General features: G+C 35.8%; 1 long non-coding RNA gene across 1 annotated transcript in view; it reads right to left on the reverse strand.

Annotated features, from left to right (window-relative positions):
* The window catches only part of LOC122472475, a 398762-nt gene extending 383443 nt beyond the window's left edge, over positions 1–15319 (reverse strand). The window contains exon 1 of the long non-coding RNA XR_006294449.1: positions 15208–15319. This is a non-coding gene — a long non-coding RNA (uncharacterized LOC122472475). The remainder of the gene's footprint in view (positions 1–15207) is intronic.
* Positions 15320–16040: the final 721 nt, after the last annotated feature.

Below are 16040 nucleotides of genomic sequence, written 5' to 3' on the forward strand. Positions count from 1 at the left end.
TGTGGAGCTGAGGATTAAAGTCCATGCTAAGGACATAAATGTTCAATATCTAAATGGCAATGGAAGTCATCAGAGTGGATGAGACCACCAAAGGGCAAATATAGATTGGGAAGAAAGAGGTCCATGGCCTGACCCCTGAGGCACAGCCCTTAGAGGACAGGGAGATGATATGGAATCAATAAAAAAGAATTGAGGGGCGCCTGGGTGGCTCAGTCTGTTAAGCATTCGACTTGGGCTCAGTCATGATCTCACGGTTTGTGAGTTTGAGCCCCATGTTGGGGGCTCTCTGCTGACAGGTGAGAGCCAGGAGCCTGCTTCAGATTCTGTCTCCCTCTCTCCACCCCTCCCCCACCCAAGCTCTGTCTCTCTCAAAAATAAAAATAAACATTTAAAAATAAAATAATAAATAAATAAATAAATAAATAAAGATTTGAGAAGGAGTATCTATAAAGGTAACAAAATGCAGCAAATATTTTCCTGACAGAGTGATCTGAATGGGTAAGATGAGGCCTGAGAAACGCCCACTGAGTCTAGCAACATAGAGCTTGTCTTAAGCATAAAATATGTTATTTATCCAGATGATTCCACATGTTAGGAAAAAAAATGAATCTTGAAAATACTATGACAAAACAATATAATTATTCACTTAATTCTTTATTATGTCTATTGCTGCTTCAAATTTACCTAGATTGGGAGAAGACATTTACAAATGACATATAGGATAAAGGGTTTGTATCCAAAATCTATACAGAACTTATCAAACTCAAAAAAACAAATAATCCAGTGAAGCAATGGGCAGAAGACGTGAAGAGACACTTCTCCAAAGAAGACATACAAATGGCTAATAGACACGTGAAAAACTATTCAATGTCACTCATCATTAGGTGAATACAAATCAAAACTACACTGAGATACCACCTCACACCTGTCAGAATGGCTAAAATTAGTAACTCAGGAAACAACAGATGCTGGTTAGGATGTAGAAAAAGGAGAACACTCTTACACTGTTGGTGGGAATGCAAAGTGGTGCAGCCACTGTGGAAAACAGTACAGACATTCCTCAAAAAGTTAAAAATAGAAATACCTTATGACCCAGCAATTGCACTACTAGGTATTTATACAAAGGATACAAAAATACTGTTTTGAAGGGCACATGTAACCCAATGTTTATAGCAGCACTATCAACAATCGTCAATTTATGGAAAGTGCCCAAATGACTGATGAATGGATAAACAAGATGTGGTAGATATATACAAAGTAATATTACTCATCCATCAAAAAGAACAAAATCTTGCCATTTACAATGCTGTGGATAGAACTCAAGTGAATTATGCTAAGCGAAATAAGTCAGAGAAAAACAAATACCATATGATTTCACTCATATGTGGAATTTAAGAAATAAAACAGATGAACACAGGGGAAGGGGAGAAAAGATAAAATAAGATACAAACAGAGCGGGAGGCAAACCACAAGAGACTCTTAACTATAGAGAACAAATTGGGGGTTGCTGGAGTGGAGGTGAGTGCGGGGATGGGCTAAATGGTGATGGGCATTAAGGAAGGCACTTGTGATGAGCACTGGGTGTTATATGCATGTGATGAATAACTAAATTCTACCCCTGAAACCAATACTACTAAGAAACTTGAATTTAAATAAAATCTTGGAAAGAAAAAAATCAAATTTACCTAGACTGGACTCTGAGCATAGAGGCGTGTAGATTAATATCAGCATCTGACAATTTCATATAAATCACCATCTATAAAATGAATTGCTGATACTGGTAGAGCCTTTAATGTTTACAGTAGCTTTCAAGTACATTATTGAGTGTGCAATAGTCAACATATGGGAATATTATCATTATTAATGTCATTTTACAGATGTGGAAAGTGAGGTTCTAGAGGATGTGGAGACGAGTTTCACCACGCATGCACTGGGAAATGGAATCTAAATCCTGCCATCTGGATCCCAAAGCCCATTTTTATCTTATACCATGGTACTTACACCACTGACTCAGCAGAATATGTATGTGTATGTATGAACCCCTGTGTGTGTGTTTATATATGTATTTGTGTATATATGCAGGTATGTGTATGTATGTTTTGTGTATATACAGTTGTCACTGTTTCTGCTTTTTTATTGATCTACTCATATTCTCTTAATCATTTCCCCCATGACCATCAGCAAACAAGCACCTGGGAATGATACAGGGATTGCAATCTCTGTTGTAGCAGGTAAGTGCTTTGGAACCCGGGGTTATATACTCCAGCTGTCATAATTTCTGCTTAAGTGACCTTCATGTGGTTGGTTCCTGGCTTAATTCCTTTATCTGTACAATGCAGATCATCACACCTATTTTCAAAATTTTAGGCAGTCAAAACACACAATGTGTAAATTTGTCCACTAAACCTTTCTAAGGCTAGACTAGTTACATGAGCATGCTGTTCCTCCCTACCCCTTCTTAGCCTTTATCACACCCATTGCAACTGTGAGTCTTCCACATTAGCATTTTGAAGGCATTCACTTTGCCATTTTCTCCCATTTTGTTCCAAGAATATAGTGAAATGATGGCTATGAGATGAAAGAACAAAGCCTATGGCAAATGTTATGACAATATTATTAATGTTATTATTATATCATCCAGAGCCACAAAAACCAAACCAATAATTCCTGTCCCAATGACAAGAGAGTTGATTGACAGAATTGCATTGCCACAAGCATGTTGCATCTACTTTGGACCTTTAATCTGTCATATGAGCATGTTAATTAATGATAGCTCAAAGATAACTGACCAGTGCTCTGAATGCAAATTATTTTTAAACTAATCCCACAGGTTGGCAAAACTCGAATTAAACATATTCAACTTCAAGTGGACGTTCACTTATCCTTAATGTAAAATCTCATGTTGTCCAAGCTTCTGGAGTTTTTCTTTTAATATACATATTTTATACATTTTAATATTATATTTTAATAGATTAAATAATGCATTTAATACATTAAATAATAATACAATAAATAATAATACATTTTTAGTATTAAAAGAAAAGCTTTTTCTTTTAATATACATAAGCTGATATGAAAGTAGAGTTGAATACACAGTGACTTGTAAACAAATACTTTTTAAGAGAATTAAAGAATAAATAAATGTGCCAGTGATAATTACTAGCAACAACAAAGATTAAAATACACAAATATTTTTCTAGGCTATCAAATACCAGAAGAATGAAGGTTCTTTTTTTTTCTATAAAGAACATAATCTTTTTTATAACTGTGTGTGCATGCTGTGAAATCTTTTTCCCTTATTAATTTCCTTTTTACACCCAGTTTTTAGACAGCCGAAAATTATGAGTTTATAGAACAAGATGTACTTTCAGCTCTTATTTTATGGCCGAGTACTATGGCATGCACTATTATGAAAACAATTCTATACTATGCTTTATTATATTATATTGTGCAATTTATATTCAGAAGATACTATCAGCACCAGGGAACAGACAGAATTAATAAAAGACACAGTATTCCTGTTGTCCTAATAGTTATTAAAATGAAACTTCCCAGAAGACATTTACAGTGTCTTTTCAAAGATACTCTGCATACTTTGACAGATCAATTGGGGCCTCTGCATATGAATAGCAACATCATAGACCTTAGAGACATGCACTACTATGCTGGGAAGGATCTTTATGAGTATCCAGGCTGACTTCCTCATTTTACAGGTGAGGACACTGAGGCTGAGAGAGTATTCATGACTAAGTCCTGGCTAGAACTGAGGTCCCTTACCATCTAATCAAGGATTCTTTCCACTGTTACTGTCAATAATGGTAATAATCTTGTAGGGCACACAGGCATTACCAAAAATATCCATATCATCTCTAAATGGCTCTAAAGGCAGACAAGAATCGTGTAATTTTCACCATTTCCCAAAGGAAATACCACAGTCTTGAGGGGGAATAACTAACTCAGTTACTATTATCTTGGTTATTTATCTGTTTACATTTTTTTTGTCTGTCCCTTGATAGAATATAAGTACCATAAAAGCAGGAAGCATGCTTATTTGGGATATTGCTGAAATAATTCCCTATGCTTAGAACATGTCTAACACATAATTAATTCAATAAATATTTGTTAAATAAATGAATATAAATTCACTATATATGATAAGAGCTACAAAAATCTATTAAAACTTAAGATTGACCCCTAAAATGTACAGTCAAGAATCACACACACATGCACACACATGCACACACATACACCATAAGGCAGAATATACTAACTGCCATACAAATGGAATAAATAAGCTGTAAGAAAATTGAAACAGTCACTAGGACTCTTGCAGTAAGGAGTGTACAAAAATTACTAAGTACCTATGAAGCTTCAGTAATGTGACAAAGTATGAAAAACATAAAGGACACATCAGAATTTTGTGACACCCTCCAGCTATGCTGACTAGCCTTGGGTACTGGAAGGTAAGGACTGGCAGAGTTGATGCAGGGAAGCTGAGCCTGTCTGAAGCTTGCAGGGTGAATAGAAGTCATGATAAATGGTGAGAGTATTTCGGAGGCTAACAGGATGCAACCTGAGAATGGTTAAAAGGGGTTTGAGAAATAAACCGACTCTTTTTAGAGGTGTAGAGTAAAAAACGGTAGACAAATATTAAATAAGAGACGAATATTAGTAACAGATTGGCCATAATACATGGTCATGAATTTGTGAAGAGACAGTGGAAAGAGGGGAGTGGAAGAATGGGAGGAAGGAGAGAAGAAAGGAAGGGAAGGAGGGGTGGGATGGAGTAGGAAAGGGAGGGAAAAGTAGAGAGAAGGGACAGGATGAAGGAAGGGGAAAAAAGTGAAGAAAAGAACTATGTGGGGGACACCTACTCTACACTCAACAGTGGATACACGACACTTTCACATACTTTTTTTTTATTTAATCCTCACAACTCTCCATTTTTAGATAAGAAAATTAATGCTCACAGGAGTTGTCAGCCTTCCAAATAACCCTAAAGTCAAGTCAAGATTCAATGGGATTCTATCAAAGCCAAAGCCATTTGTTACACTCACTTTCAATCCATTTTGTACAGTTACTCTACACATTTAATTTTTTTAATTTAATTTAGGCCTTAATGGTTATAGAGTACCTTTAAGTAATCATATATTCTGTCTTTACAATAACCTTGTGAAGGTGTTCTTATTCCTATTTTATAGGTAAAGAAATGGAAGACCAAACAGGTAGCTTAATTTGTCTAAGAACACATGGAAATCAAACCCATGTTGTGGTTCTCAGCTGATGATCCTTTCTACTATGACATATAGTGAAATCCATTACATAGTTCATAGCACGTCAACATCCACAGAGTGCCATAATAACTTTCCTTTGGTCTTTTCAAAACACTTGGAAAAGAAGCATATTTTCTTGCATTTCCTAGAGAACAAAGTGGCACATATCTTTGCTTCTAGCTCCTCTATAAAAACAGGAGAACATACATTTTTTTTAAATTCAGAGAGGAGAAGAGGAAGACAGAGAGGGCGACATTTTACTTATCTAGAAATGCTCCATCATACCTCATCTCAAGTTAACTAGACATTACTTTAAACTTTCCTCCACCACTCATGATCATCTTTAGCTACATTCAGCAACTTATAAAATCTTGAGGAATTCCTTTAGAACAGTAATAAACCCAGAGTCAGTATAAGTCTAGGATTTTTACCAACTCATTCGATGACTAAGATAATTCCTCGGCTTCCTTCTCCCTCATCAACCTATGCTACTTGCCAAGGCACTGGGAAGTTATAGGGCAGAAGCAGAAAGATGGTGATACTCCTCATCTACAAGATGTTCTTACAGATTTGTACAGATTTCAACATTAATATGACATTCTTTCAACAATGTGTTTTTCAACATTTATTTATTTTTGGGACAGAGAGAGACAGAGCATGAACGGGGGAGGGGCAGAGAGAGAGGGAGACACAGAATCAGAAACAGGCTCTAGGCTCTGAGCCATCAGCCCAGAGCCTGACGCGGGGCTCGAACTCACGGACCGCGAGATCGTGACCTGGCTGAAGTCGGACGCTTAACCGACTGCGCCACCCAGGCGCCCCGTCAACAATGTGTTTTTAAAAGTTAAAAGCAGAATTAAGTTTATTTTGCAAATTTAGAAGATAAAGAGTTTTCCACAAACATAAATGCTGACACTTTACTGATACCTCACCCAGATTTCTCATAAATTCACAGACATAAATTCTAAATATTTACAGACATTTGTCTGAGAGTACTCTTCCCTTCCCCTTCTGCTTGTCTTTGGTAAAGCCTTCCCCAGCTTCCAACCCAGAATTAATCTCCTTCTGCAGCTTCCAGAGAACTTTAGATTCCCACTACCATAATATTTAAAATACATTCTGTATTTATTTGCTGATGAGTGTCCCATCTAGATCGCAAATTTCCTTAGATCAGGGTTTAAGTTCCTTTACATGCAGAAAGTGTTTAATAAATGCCTGTTTAATGCAGAGATTAATTCCAGTATTATTTCATATGGTGAAAAGGAGCAATGAATTCCAGAAAGAGCAGGAAGTAGAAGTGGTGAAATTGAATTTTTTAAACTGGCTATCTAAGTATAAATTGGGAGAGCTTCAGGTTAGCATGAGCATACAACAAAAATGTTAAAAGAGTTTTAGGGGTGCCTGGGTGGCTCAGTCGGTTAAGCATCCAACTTTGGCTCAGGTCATGATCTCACAGTTTGTGAGTTCGAGCCCCACATCGGGCTTTGTGCTGACAGTTCAGAGCCTGGAGCCTACTTTAGATTTTGTGTCTCCCTCTCTCTGCCCCTTCACCGCTCACACTCTGTCCCCCTCTCTCTCAAAAATACATAAACATTTAAAAAATTGTTAAAAAAATGTTAAAGAGTTTTGGTAGCAATAACAATACATAACTTATTTAGTGCTTGGCAAAGGTCTAAATACTTGATAAGCAGTAACATTTGTTAGAAGAACTCCATAATGTTATTACTGGTATATTATTTTTAATTATTTTTGTCAACATATGCAAATTGGTACGTTAATTTTACATAATTATGTAATTAATATTTTAAGTATATAATTTAAAATATATTCTGAATATTATTATTCTCATTTTATAGATGAGAAACTGAAGTATACAGAAGTTAAATAGTTTGCCTCAACATCCTAGCATGGCTAAGACATGGTGCAAACCACCCTGGTAAAACGGTTAAAATGCAGTCTCTATGGTTAATGCACACAGGCTTAATAGGGACCAGCATGTGGGAATGAGTTTTTAGGTTCCTGAAGCATACTGCTCTTAGAAACGAGAGCAGCAGTCAAGTGCATCGAGAAGTTCTTCCCCATATATACCCACAGAGTTTTACTTACTTGCAGTCTTCTAAACCAAAATGCTGCCTAGAGTCCACATTTTATGGAAATTTCTTGGGCACCCAGTTTCTGTATCGCATCCAGGGATGGATAGGGGTACTGCAGCAGGAAGGGAGAGGTGAATAATACCTCCTTCTCACTCCAGCAGTTCAGCCATAACATACTCTTTATATCAAGCCGGCCAGCTCCCATGTGTGGGAGGCCTTGGACCTGACCCTGTGTGTTCCTACCTTGTCATTTAGATGAAGGGGTGAAACTGAATTTCTTTATATGACCATATCTCTGGTACAGGAGAGCAATATTCCATCATTCATTCATTCATTCATTCATTCATTCCTCAGTGTTCTATGTCCATATGTTAGTAAAGAACATTCATTCATCATTGATTAGGACCATTAATACACTCATTGTTTTGTGCCCATTTAGTTGATTAAAAGCAGTCATTCACTGTTGATCAATAGCATTTATTCATTTTGGTTAGGAGAATTTATCACTTGGCATTCTGTGTTCATACAGCTGGTTAAAAGTGTTGGCTCTCCTGTTAGACCGTTTCTATTTTTGGCTATACAGTTTCCTAGTTACTTTACCTTGAACAAATTCTTTTCTGCTTGCCTCTAAAACTTATTTTCTTACTTCAAAACCAAGGAAAATAATACTTTTCTCATAAGATGGTTTAACAACTAAAGGAGATGATACAAGTAAATCTCTTAATAAGTAAATATCTATCTGGGACCTAGATAATGTTCAGTAAAGTGTAGCCATAAATATTAATTACAATCTACTTTTATAATAATGATAACAACAGTAAACACACTCTATCAGATAAATTAAATAAAAGATAAATTGACACGCAGTCCTTGACTGTAAGGAACCTACAGTATAATGTCACCAGAAACCCAGTGGTTTCAAAGCTAGAAGAAATTGGGTGGGAGATTAACTAATTAAAGACCTTGAATATTAATGCAGACTGCAAGTATTTGACAACAAAATATGAGATTATAGATAAATAGAAATAAAATATTTTGACATATATATATATATATATATACATACATACAAATAGCAGTATTCAAAATGTTAATAAAGACCATCTTTGAAATTTGCTGATAATAGGAAAATGGAAATGGTAAAAATAAAATATACTGTACATTAGATGTCATAACTCACTTGATTATAAAAAAACACATTCTTCATTAAAAATAAGTCATGTGCATTATCTGTCCAGTGATGTGCAATGTCATTTAAGACATTCCATCATTCTGTGCTTGAGCACTCTTCTGTAATCTGATGAGGTGTCCAGGGAAGAGACAATGATAGCCAAGGCATTAAAATGTAATCAAGATATGCAAATTCATATCTAAATGTGATTTGCTGAGAAAAAGAAATTAATCTAGGCATGGTCAAATAAACAATGTGTAATATGGATAATTAATCACCAAATTAGCAGCTGCAGTCCCTTGAGGAAATTATGCAAATTGAAAAGGCCCCCATCCACTGACACAATTAGACCACTTAATGGCAAATTCTCAACAAAATAACCCTGGGGGACATCACAAAACAAATAGCCCAATCAACCTTAGTGTCCCAAACTCCATTGCAATATTTAATATTATTTAATCTTGTTTCTTCTCAGTTTGAACTTATCCAGAAAGATTTAATCATGTCTTGCGAGAAAATATTCTAAGATGCCACACTATGGTTCCATTAAGTGGTCCCCTCAAAGTCTAGTTTTCCCCTATCAGTTAAATATGTTGTTACTGAAATCTGAAATTGTGCAAACGATAACACTTCATAAATGAGGAAAGCCAATTACATATCTCCTGTCAGTAATAACAAAATCAAGGGAATGTTGATGCACCATGAAAATGTGTGTCCTCTGTGGCCTGATGTCACCTGGATATTATATTAGCAGCAAAGAAAGGATCTCTACACTTCCCTGGTAATAAATGTCATCTCCGGGAAGAGTATTTTACCTCCAGGAAAGTTAGAGTGTCCTACGTCTGCCCTTGAAGTGTATAGAAAGTAATCCTACCTTTTTGCTCCCTCTGCTCCACCTACACAAAGGTAGGTGACAAAGTTAATCCTATAGAACCCTTTGAGATTAACCCTAACAGAACCCATGAGATTCTGCTGCTAAATCCTTTCAAAAAAATTGACTCCACCACTAGAGAGATGCCAAAACTTCCTGGATAAAAAATTACAGATCCTCCTTCCCCACCCAAAGAAAATGGTTTATTAGATATCTCATTATTATAATTTTATAATTATAATTGCTGAAAAGACCAGTCACAGAGAAGAAACTGAATTAGTACTGATTGTCGATGGTTTAGTTGTACCTATCATTTATAGACACCAAAAGGCTTCACGGCTCCAAGAACTGTATTAATGCTCTCCCTGGTCAAACTTCCTCAGTTTATTTGAGAATCACCCTATGTAAGTTAACTCCCCAACGTCATACCTGAGTGACAAGTGTTCCAGCATTCTGACAGTGCCTACTTCCATCTTAGTATTAAATCTTGTCTATGAATCAACAGTGTCTCTGACTCCTTTTATACGAATTTCTTCTCTGAGAAACCATTATTATTCATTTCCTAATTTTTCACCTTCAGAGTTTTGGAGTCAATCCGGATCAAACATTGATTTCGTCAAGTGAACCTGATGACTGAGTTCTTCCTTTCACAACCCAGAAATTCTATACAGAGAGATAGCATTGTCTATTTTGACCCCATACCTTTACATCAATATGACCTATTGACTTAGCCCATTCCCAGTTAATGGCCCCCTAACACTTTTCCATAATGAACTAGGATTCTTCAGTGGTTCAAAGCACTCTAGCTTTAATTACTAGATCACAGTGAGCACTGGCTCCATTGCCCATGTGTAATCTCCTTCTAGCCCTTTAGATCTCATCTTCATACCTGATTTCTCCAGTTTTTTAATTTCCTTTGTTACTAAAGAACTTTGGCTAAGACTATTACAGTCCTGGTTTTATCCTTTACCGCATCTATAAGCTTGAACCCACATTGTTTGAAACACACTAGGTTAGATAACTTCTAATCACAGTTCCACTACTAAAATACTTAAACTCTGGATCCTGATTTTATGGTTGATAAAATTAGGATAATAGTATCTGTTCCATCTTTCCTTAGAGCTGCAGTAAGTATAGCATGAGCTGAGCTATGTATGTACCTACGTACGTATGTATGAATATTCTTTGTAACTTACATAGTATACCAAAGAAATGTACTGTGATTTCCAGACATGGTCTCAATTACCACATCCCATATGATAATATACGGCTGCAAGAAATACCTGGCTATACAGAGCTGCATTAGTTGGATATTTCCTTTAAATTTTTTTAAACTTCATACCCTTGAATTTTTTGTACACTAAGATATAAAATCCCAGGGTTTTGTGACATTTCTTTGATCTGGGAGAAGAAAATAACATACGAAATCCTACCTAAGGAAGGAGTCAGAAACATCAAAGCAGATAAGTACAGTGTGAGAAAAAAATGTCCATCCCCCCAAACATGTTGACTGGAAATTTGTATTGTCGCAAAGTACTGGTATCAACCACATTCTTTCAGAACAAAATCTAAAAGCAGGGCTATGAACCAAGAAAAAATAAGCTGAGCAGAAAAACTGGAAGACTGAATTAGAGATTTGATCATTTCTACTCTCCAACTAATTTTAAATATTGCTTTGCATCAGGCTTCAACACAGAAATACACACGCCAACACATGCAGACATACACATATCCTATACACCCATCCAGATGCCAAATAAATCTTGATAATAAAGTATATAAACTGATTTTCTTGATGAGAGATTATAAAATAAATAAGAAGCAGACAGCTTACTTAGTACCCCCACTTGACACATTCTACAGGAATAAATTGTGATGGAGAGAACCTCATTCTCCACGTTAATTGGGTCAAGGCCATATGTCCTTGATTCCAAAAGAAGTTAGAAAAACGTTAAGCTAGAGAATATTTGTTATTTTAGTCACAGGATGACAAACATAAATTTAATTTTTTCATTAACTTAATAAAGCTATCATTAAAAAACTGTATCATGTAAAGAGACCAAACTGGAAGGTAATACTACAGTCAAACTATCAAAGAATAGAAAAATAAAGATCTAGGAAACCATGTAAGTAATTGGCAGCAAAATCTTAGTTTTTGCTCCTTTGGCATCATGCTTCCTAATTGTTCTTTCTTCATTTCTTCTGGGGTTTCTACCCATTCTCTCTGACATGTAGCTTTTTGAGGAAATGATGATGATGATGATGATGATGATGATGATGATGATGATATGTTTGATTTGAGAGAAAGATAAGGAAGAAATATTCAAGCACACCTAGTGTTTGCCTTAGTTTTGGGTAAGCACAAAGCTCATGAAGGAAGTCTTTAAATATAGAAATATACTTGTTTCCTATAATTTGAATCAGAAGATAGTATAGCAGCACCATACTTTGGGGGGTAAACAATAGAATAAGTCCACGTAACATGATTTTTTGCTTGTGTATTCCCAAAAGGTACTTTTATAAAAAAAGGAATATTTGGTAAAGAGTCTTGTCTACACCTCAAAAATCAGTACATGACACCAGAGTCTATTATGAACTTTCAGCCTGCTTAATTAATTGCTTGGATCACTTTGTAGTTAATTAATATAGACTCTATTGTGAAAATGCCTGAGAATCCCTAAGGAAATAGCCTGTGCAGATAGGTCATCGGTATGAAGGGCAAAAATCAATAGGAGTTGTCTAGAACTGAGACATAAAAACAGGCTTTTCTTCATTTAGGCAAAGAACATAGGATCATTCCCCAAATAAAAACTGCCTCACATGGTCCAAAAATAAAAGTGTCTGGTTTTCTAACTTTGGTACAATTGATTTTCATAAACTACCTACATACCTTTTACTTTTTGAAGTTCAAATATCATATTGGAAATATTTAGGGCTCACCAAATATCCCAAGTACTTGTCTATATTCCCCAACACCCCCACCAGACCCTCTAGGAATGAGGGTTTGGGTCACCGCCCCAGGTAAAGAATGTACCAGGCTCAGCCTGCTGGTGCTTGCTGAAGCCAAAGAGAATATAGAATGAGAAGTAGAAGATAATTACAATTACGAGCTACAACCATGTAACCAGTTACAGAAACAAGAACTGAAATTGTCAAGAATATTTCCTATTTATTTTGTTATGAATATGTTTGGGGGGGGCATGGGTATGGGTGTGTGTGTGTGGCAGAAGTATATAATTTTAAGCAAGTATCTATTTTCTTTCCCCTCTTATTCCCTCATCATCTAATATAAGATGTATTGATTTTATATCATAGAGTTTAAGTATTGTTAACCTTATATCATATTTAAATTACAGGATACCAAGGAGAAGAGTAAACCTCACTCATAGATTTTACGTCCTCTTCTGGGGAAGAGGTTATGTGTCTTTGGTTGTAAGCAGTATTGTTGTATCATATTTGGTAGAATAATGATCTTGTTATTACCCTTATTTGAAAGTTAAATATGGGTTAAAGAGATGTGTATAAGTGCCTTGTTGACCAGGGGTAGACATGTTAATTTTATGTGTCAACTGGACTAGGTCATGAGGTGCCCAAACATCTGGGTGTTTCTGTGAGTGTGTTTTTGGATGATATTAACATTCAAATTCGTAAGTTACACCAAGTAAAGTAGATTGTTCTCTCTAATGTGAGTGGGCCTCATCCAATCAGTTGAAGGCCTAAACAGAAGGAAAAGTCTGATCCTCCCCAGAGTAAGGGAAAGAATTCTTCCTGCCTGATTGTCTTTAAACTGGGACATTATAGTTTATTTGTTTGTTTGTTTGTTTTTCCTGTACTTGGACTAGAATGAAACCATTAACTCCCCTGGTCTCCAGCTTGCTAATTCAGCCTGCAGATCTCAGGACTTGCCTGTTTCCATAATCAAGAGAGCCAATTCCTCGTAATAAATTGATAGATAGATAGACAGACAGACATATAGATAAATCAGTCTGTATTCTAGTAATTCTTTTTCTCTAGAGAACCCTGACTACAGATTTTGGTACCAAGAGTGAGGTACCTCCTCTATCTTTCCCTTCTTTCCTCTGTTCCAGTGAACATGGAAGCCATGGCTTCCACATGGCATAACTCAAAACAGAAGACATCTGATCTGCAGCAGACTTCCCCTGAGTGAGAAACAAACCTTTATATTGGCACATCACCCAGACAGCTACCACAAAGTTTCCTAATACAATATTTTGAGATCTAGGCTTCATTCTGACTATGTCTAGGACCTTGAGATTAAAACTAAAATAGGCTAAAATGTGTAATCCTAAATATTAGGCCATATCTTGATAAATACAAAAAAAAAACTACAATGAAATTGATAAACCAATATTCCTATAACTGCTCTCAGGCATGCAGAACCACCAGGCTCTTTACGATCACCACATGTTTTCTAGGACATCCCCCAAGGAATGCTACAAGTGTGTTTACAGCTCAAGCCAATCTATCAGCTCCAGCGTACATGTGGTGCCCATCACATTCTACTTCTGCTCTGTATCTTGCTTTTGAAGAGTGATGCCTAACAAATCATTTAAAGAGACTATTCGTTGCTGCTACCTTGATAACATTTGCAACAAGAAGGCTGCCTCTGAATGTTGTCAAAGCTGCAATGTGGGTTTTCAGGACAGGGAGATAAGAACTGACTTCTCCTATTTGTTTGCTATTTTTTGTCTTCTGGGTCCCCAAACAGAATGTGCTATATACACAGATTTCCAAAGCCTCTCATCAAAATAGCTTCTCCAACACTAAGTGATCAAAAACAATAATAAAGTTTTAAGGAACAAAAGCTATGCTATGGCCCTCCATTTATGTCCCTCTCTATTCCAACAAAATTGCTTTTATTTTCTTGAATCAGAAAATAAAAGCCCACATAGAGTTCAATGAATGCACACATATATTGATGGATGGTATAGGCCAATATAAGGAAGAAAATTCTCTTTTACAATATTAAAAAGTAAAAGCTCTTTTTTTCACTCACATGACTTGCAGAAGACATGACTCTTTTTCTTAATTACTCTACATTTTACCTAATACCTCTTTATCCCTGAGTATCATTCTGATGAGGTACTTCTCACTTTTTCTATGAGCATTCTAGGATATATGAGGAGATGCACACTGCTGCTTGTCATATGGATAGACTAAGCTACCTAAGCACTAAGATAAGAGCAAATTACAAAAAAAAAAAATAAATAAAATAAAATAGTGATAGTTAATGCCCTCAAACATCAGAAAACAGCACAACTTTAATTATGCCCCTCAGTTGTGATTTATAATGTTTTAGGTCAGAGTAATTCCAAAGGAAAAATAAAAACTACAACAGAGGGAACTGATTCTATATGCAACCTGCAATAAATTTTCCCATGAAATAGTTATAATGATTACATTTGTGTCTAATTATTATTTAAAACATAATGTCACCCAGCACTCAGGAACAGAGTGCTGAAAGTGAAAGTGAATTATGTGAAAGTGAATCCCTTCAGAAAAATGTTTTAATTAAGATAAAATTGCTCTTTTTTTCCCCAAATTTCTAAATGATGCCATTTTACACTAATGATACATATATAGATCTATTTTCTAAAACATATATTTATATAAAAAACAGTATGTTAATCCTCATTGTTGCCATGAATATGAAACTTATACTTGGAATACTGATGTTTTCTTTTATGTACTACTCTCCAGTTAATATATAGCATGCTAGAGAGGATAGCGATACGCAAATCAGCATTTCTCAAATGGCGTTCTTCTCAAAGGACTTACCAGATGACTTAATGCACAATGAGCGTTTTTTCTTGGTTTTCTCTCATTTGCTATCAAAAAGCATCAAGCATCAGCACCTGCACAAAGAGATTAGGAATGATAGAATTTCTAGGAGCTCATATTAACAGGAAAGTACACAGTGACAAGAAAACACAATTTATTTTTAATGTGGTTGCTTAATTAGTTATCATTTTTTAGATGACCTCCCCATGCTACCATATTGTCATCCTTCCAGCTCCCATCTTTTGCTTTTCAGGGAAAGTGTGGGGCTTGAGACCTGATGCCTGCATTTGGTTTTGATTATGCGCTAATGTGGGAATCTGATATTCTAGGAAAGTCTTGTTATTCTGATTGCTTACTTCACGTCCAAGATACTGCAGGTCAGCAGCTGTTTTACTGAAGTAAATCTTTAGTATTCAGATTTTTTAAGAATTTCTATACATGCTTCTGTGAAATTTCTTTCACTTTTAGAAACTGTAAGGTTTCAGAGTAGGCTTTCAGATTTTTTTTTTCACATTCCATTAAAAAGATACCTAGAATTTCTTTTCACTTGACTTTGCTTGCTCTTTTTTTTCCTCCATGTACTCACCAAGACAGGGCAATCTAGAGTATATTTCTATTTATACACTAAACTGATGATCTTGATTTTTATTCTGAACTGTACTGAAAGGAATAATTATCTCCACTGGGAAAACTAGCTACTGCTTTGGGACAAGCCATTCCCTGGTTTCACTTAAAATAGTAGCAGTATGATTTGCTTCAGATGTGTTACAACATCCATGGCAGCAGAGTTCAATATCTTTCAAAATTAAGGTGCAGTGGTTTAAACATGG

The sequence above is a fragment of the Prionailurus bengalensis genome, chromosome B4, assembly GCF_016509475.1.
Source record: "Prionailurus bengalensis isolate Pbe53 chromosome B4, Fcat_Pben_1.1_paternal_pri, whole genome shotgun sequence".
Classification (NCBI taxonomy): domain Eukaryota; kingdom Metazoa; phylum Chordata; class Mammalia; order Carnivora; family Felidae; genus Prionailurus; species Prionailurus bengalensis.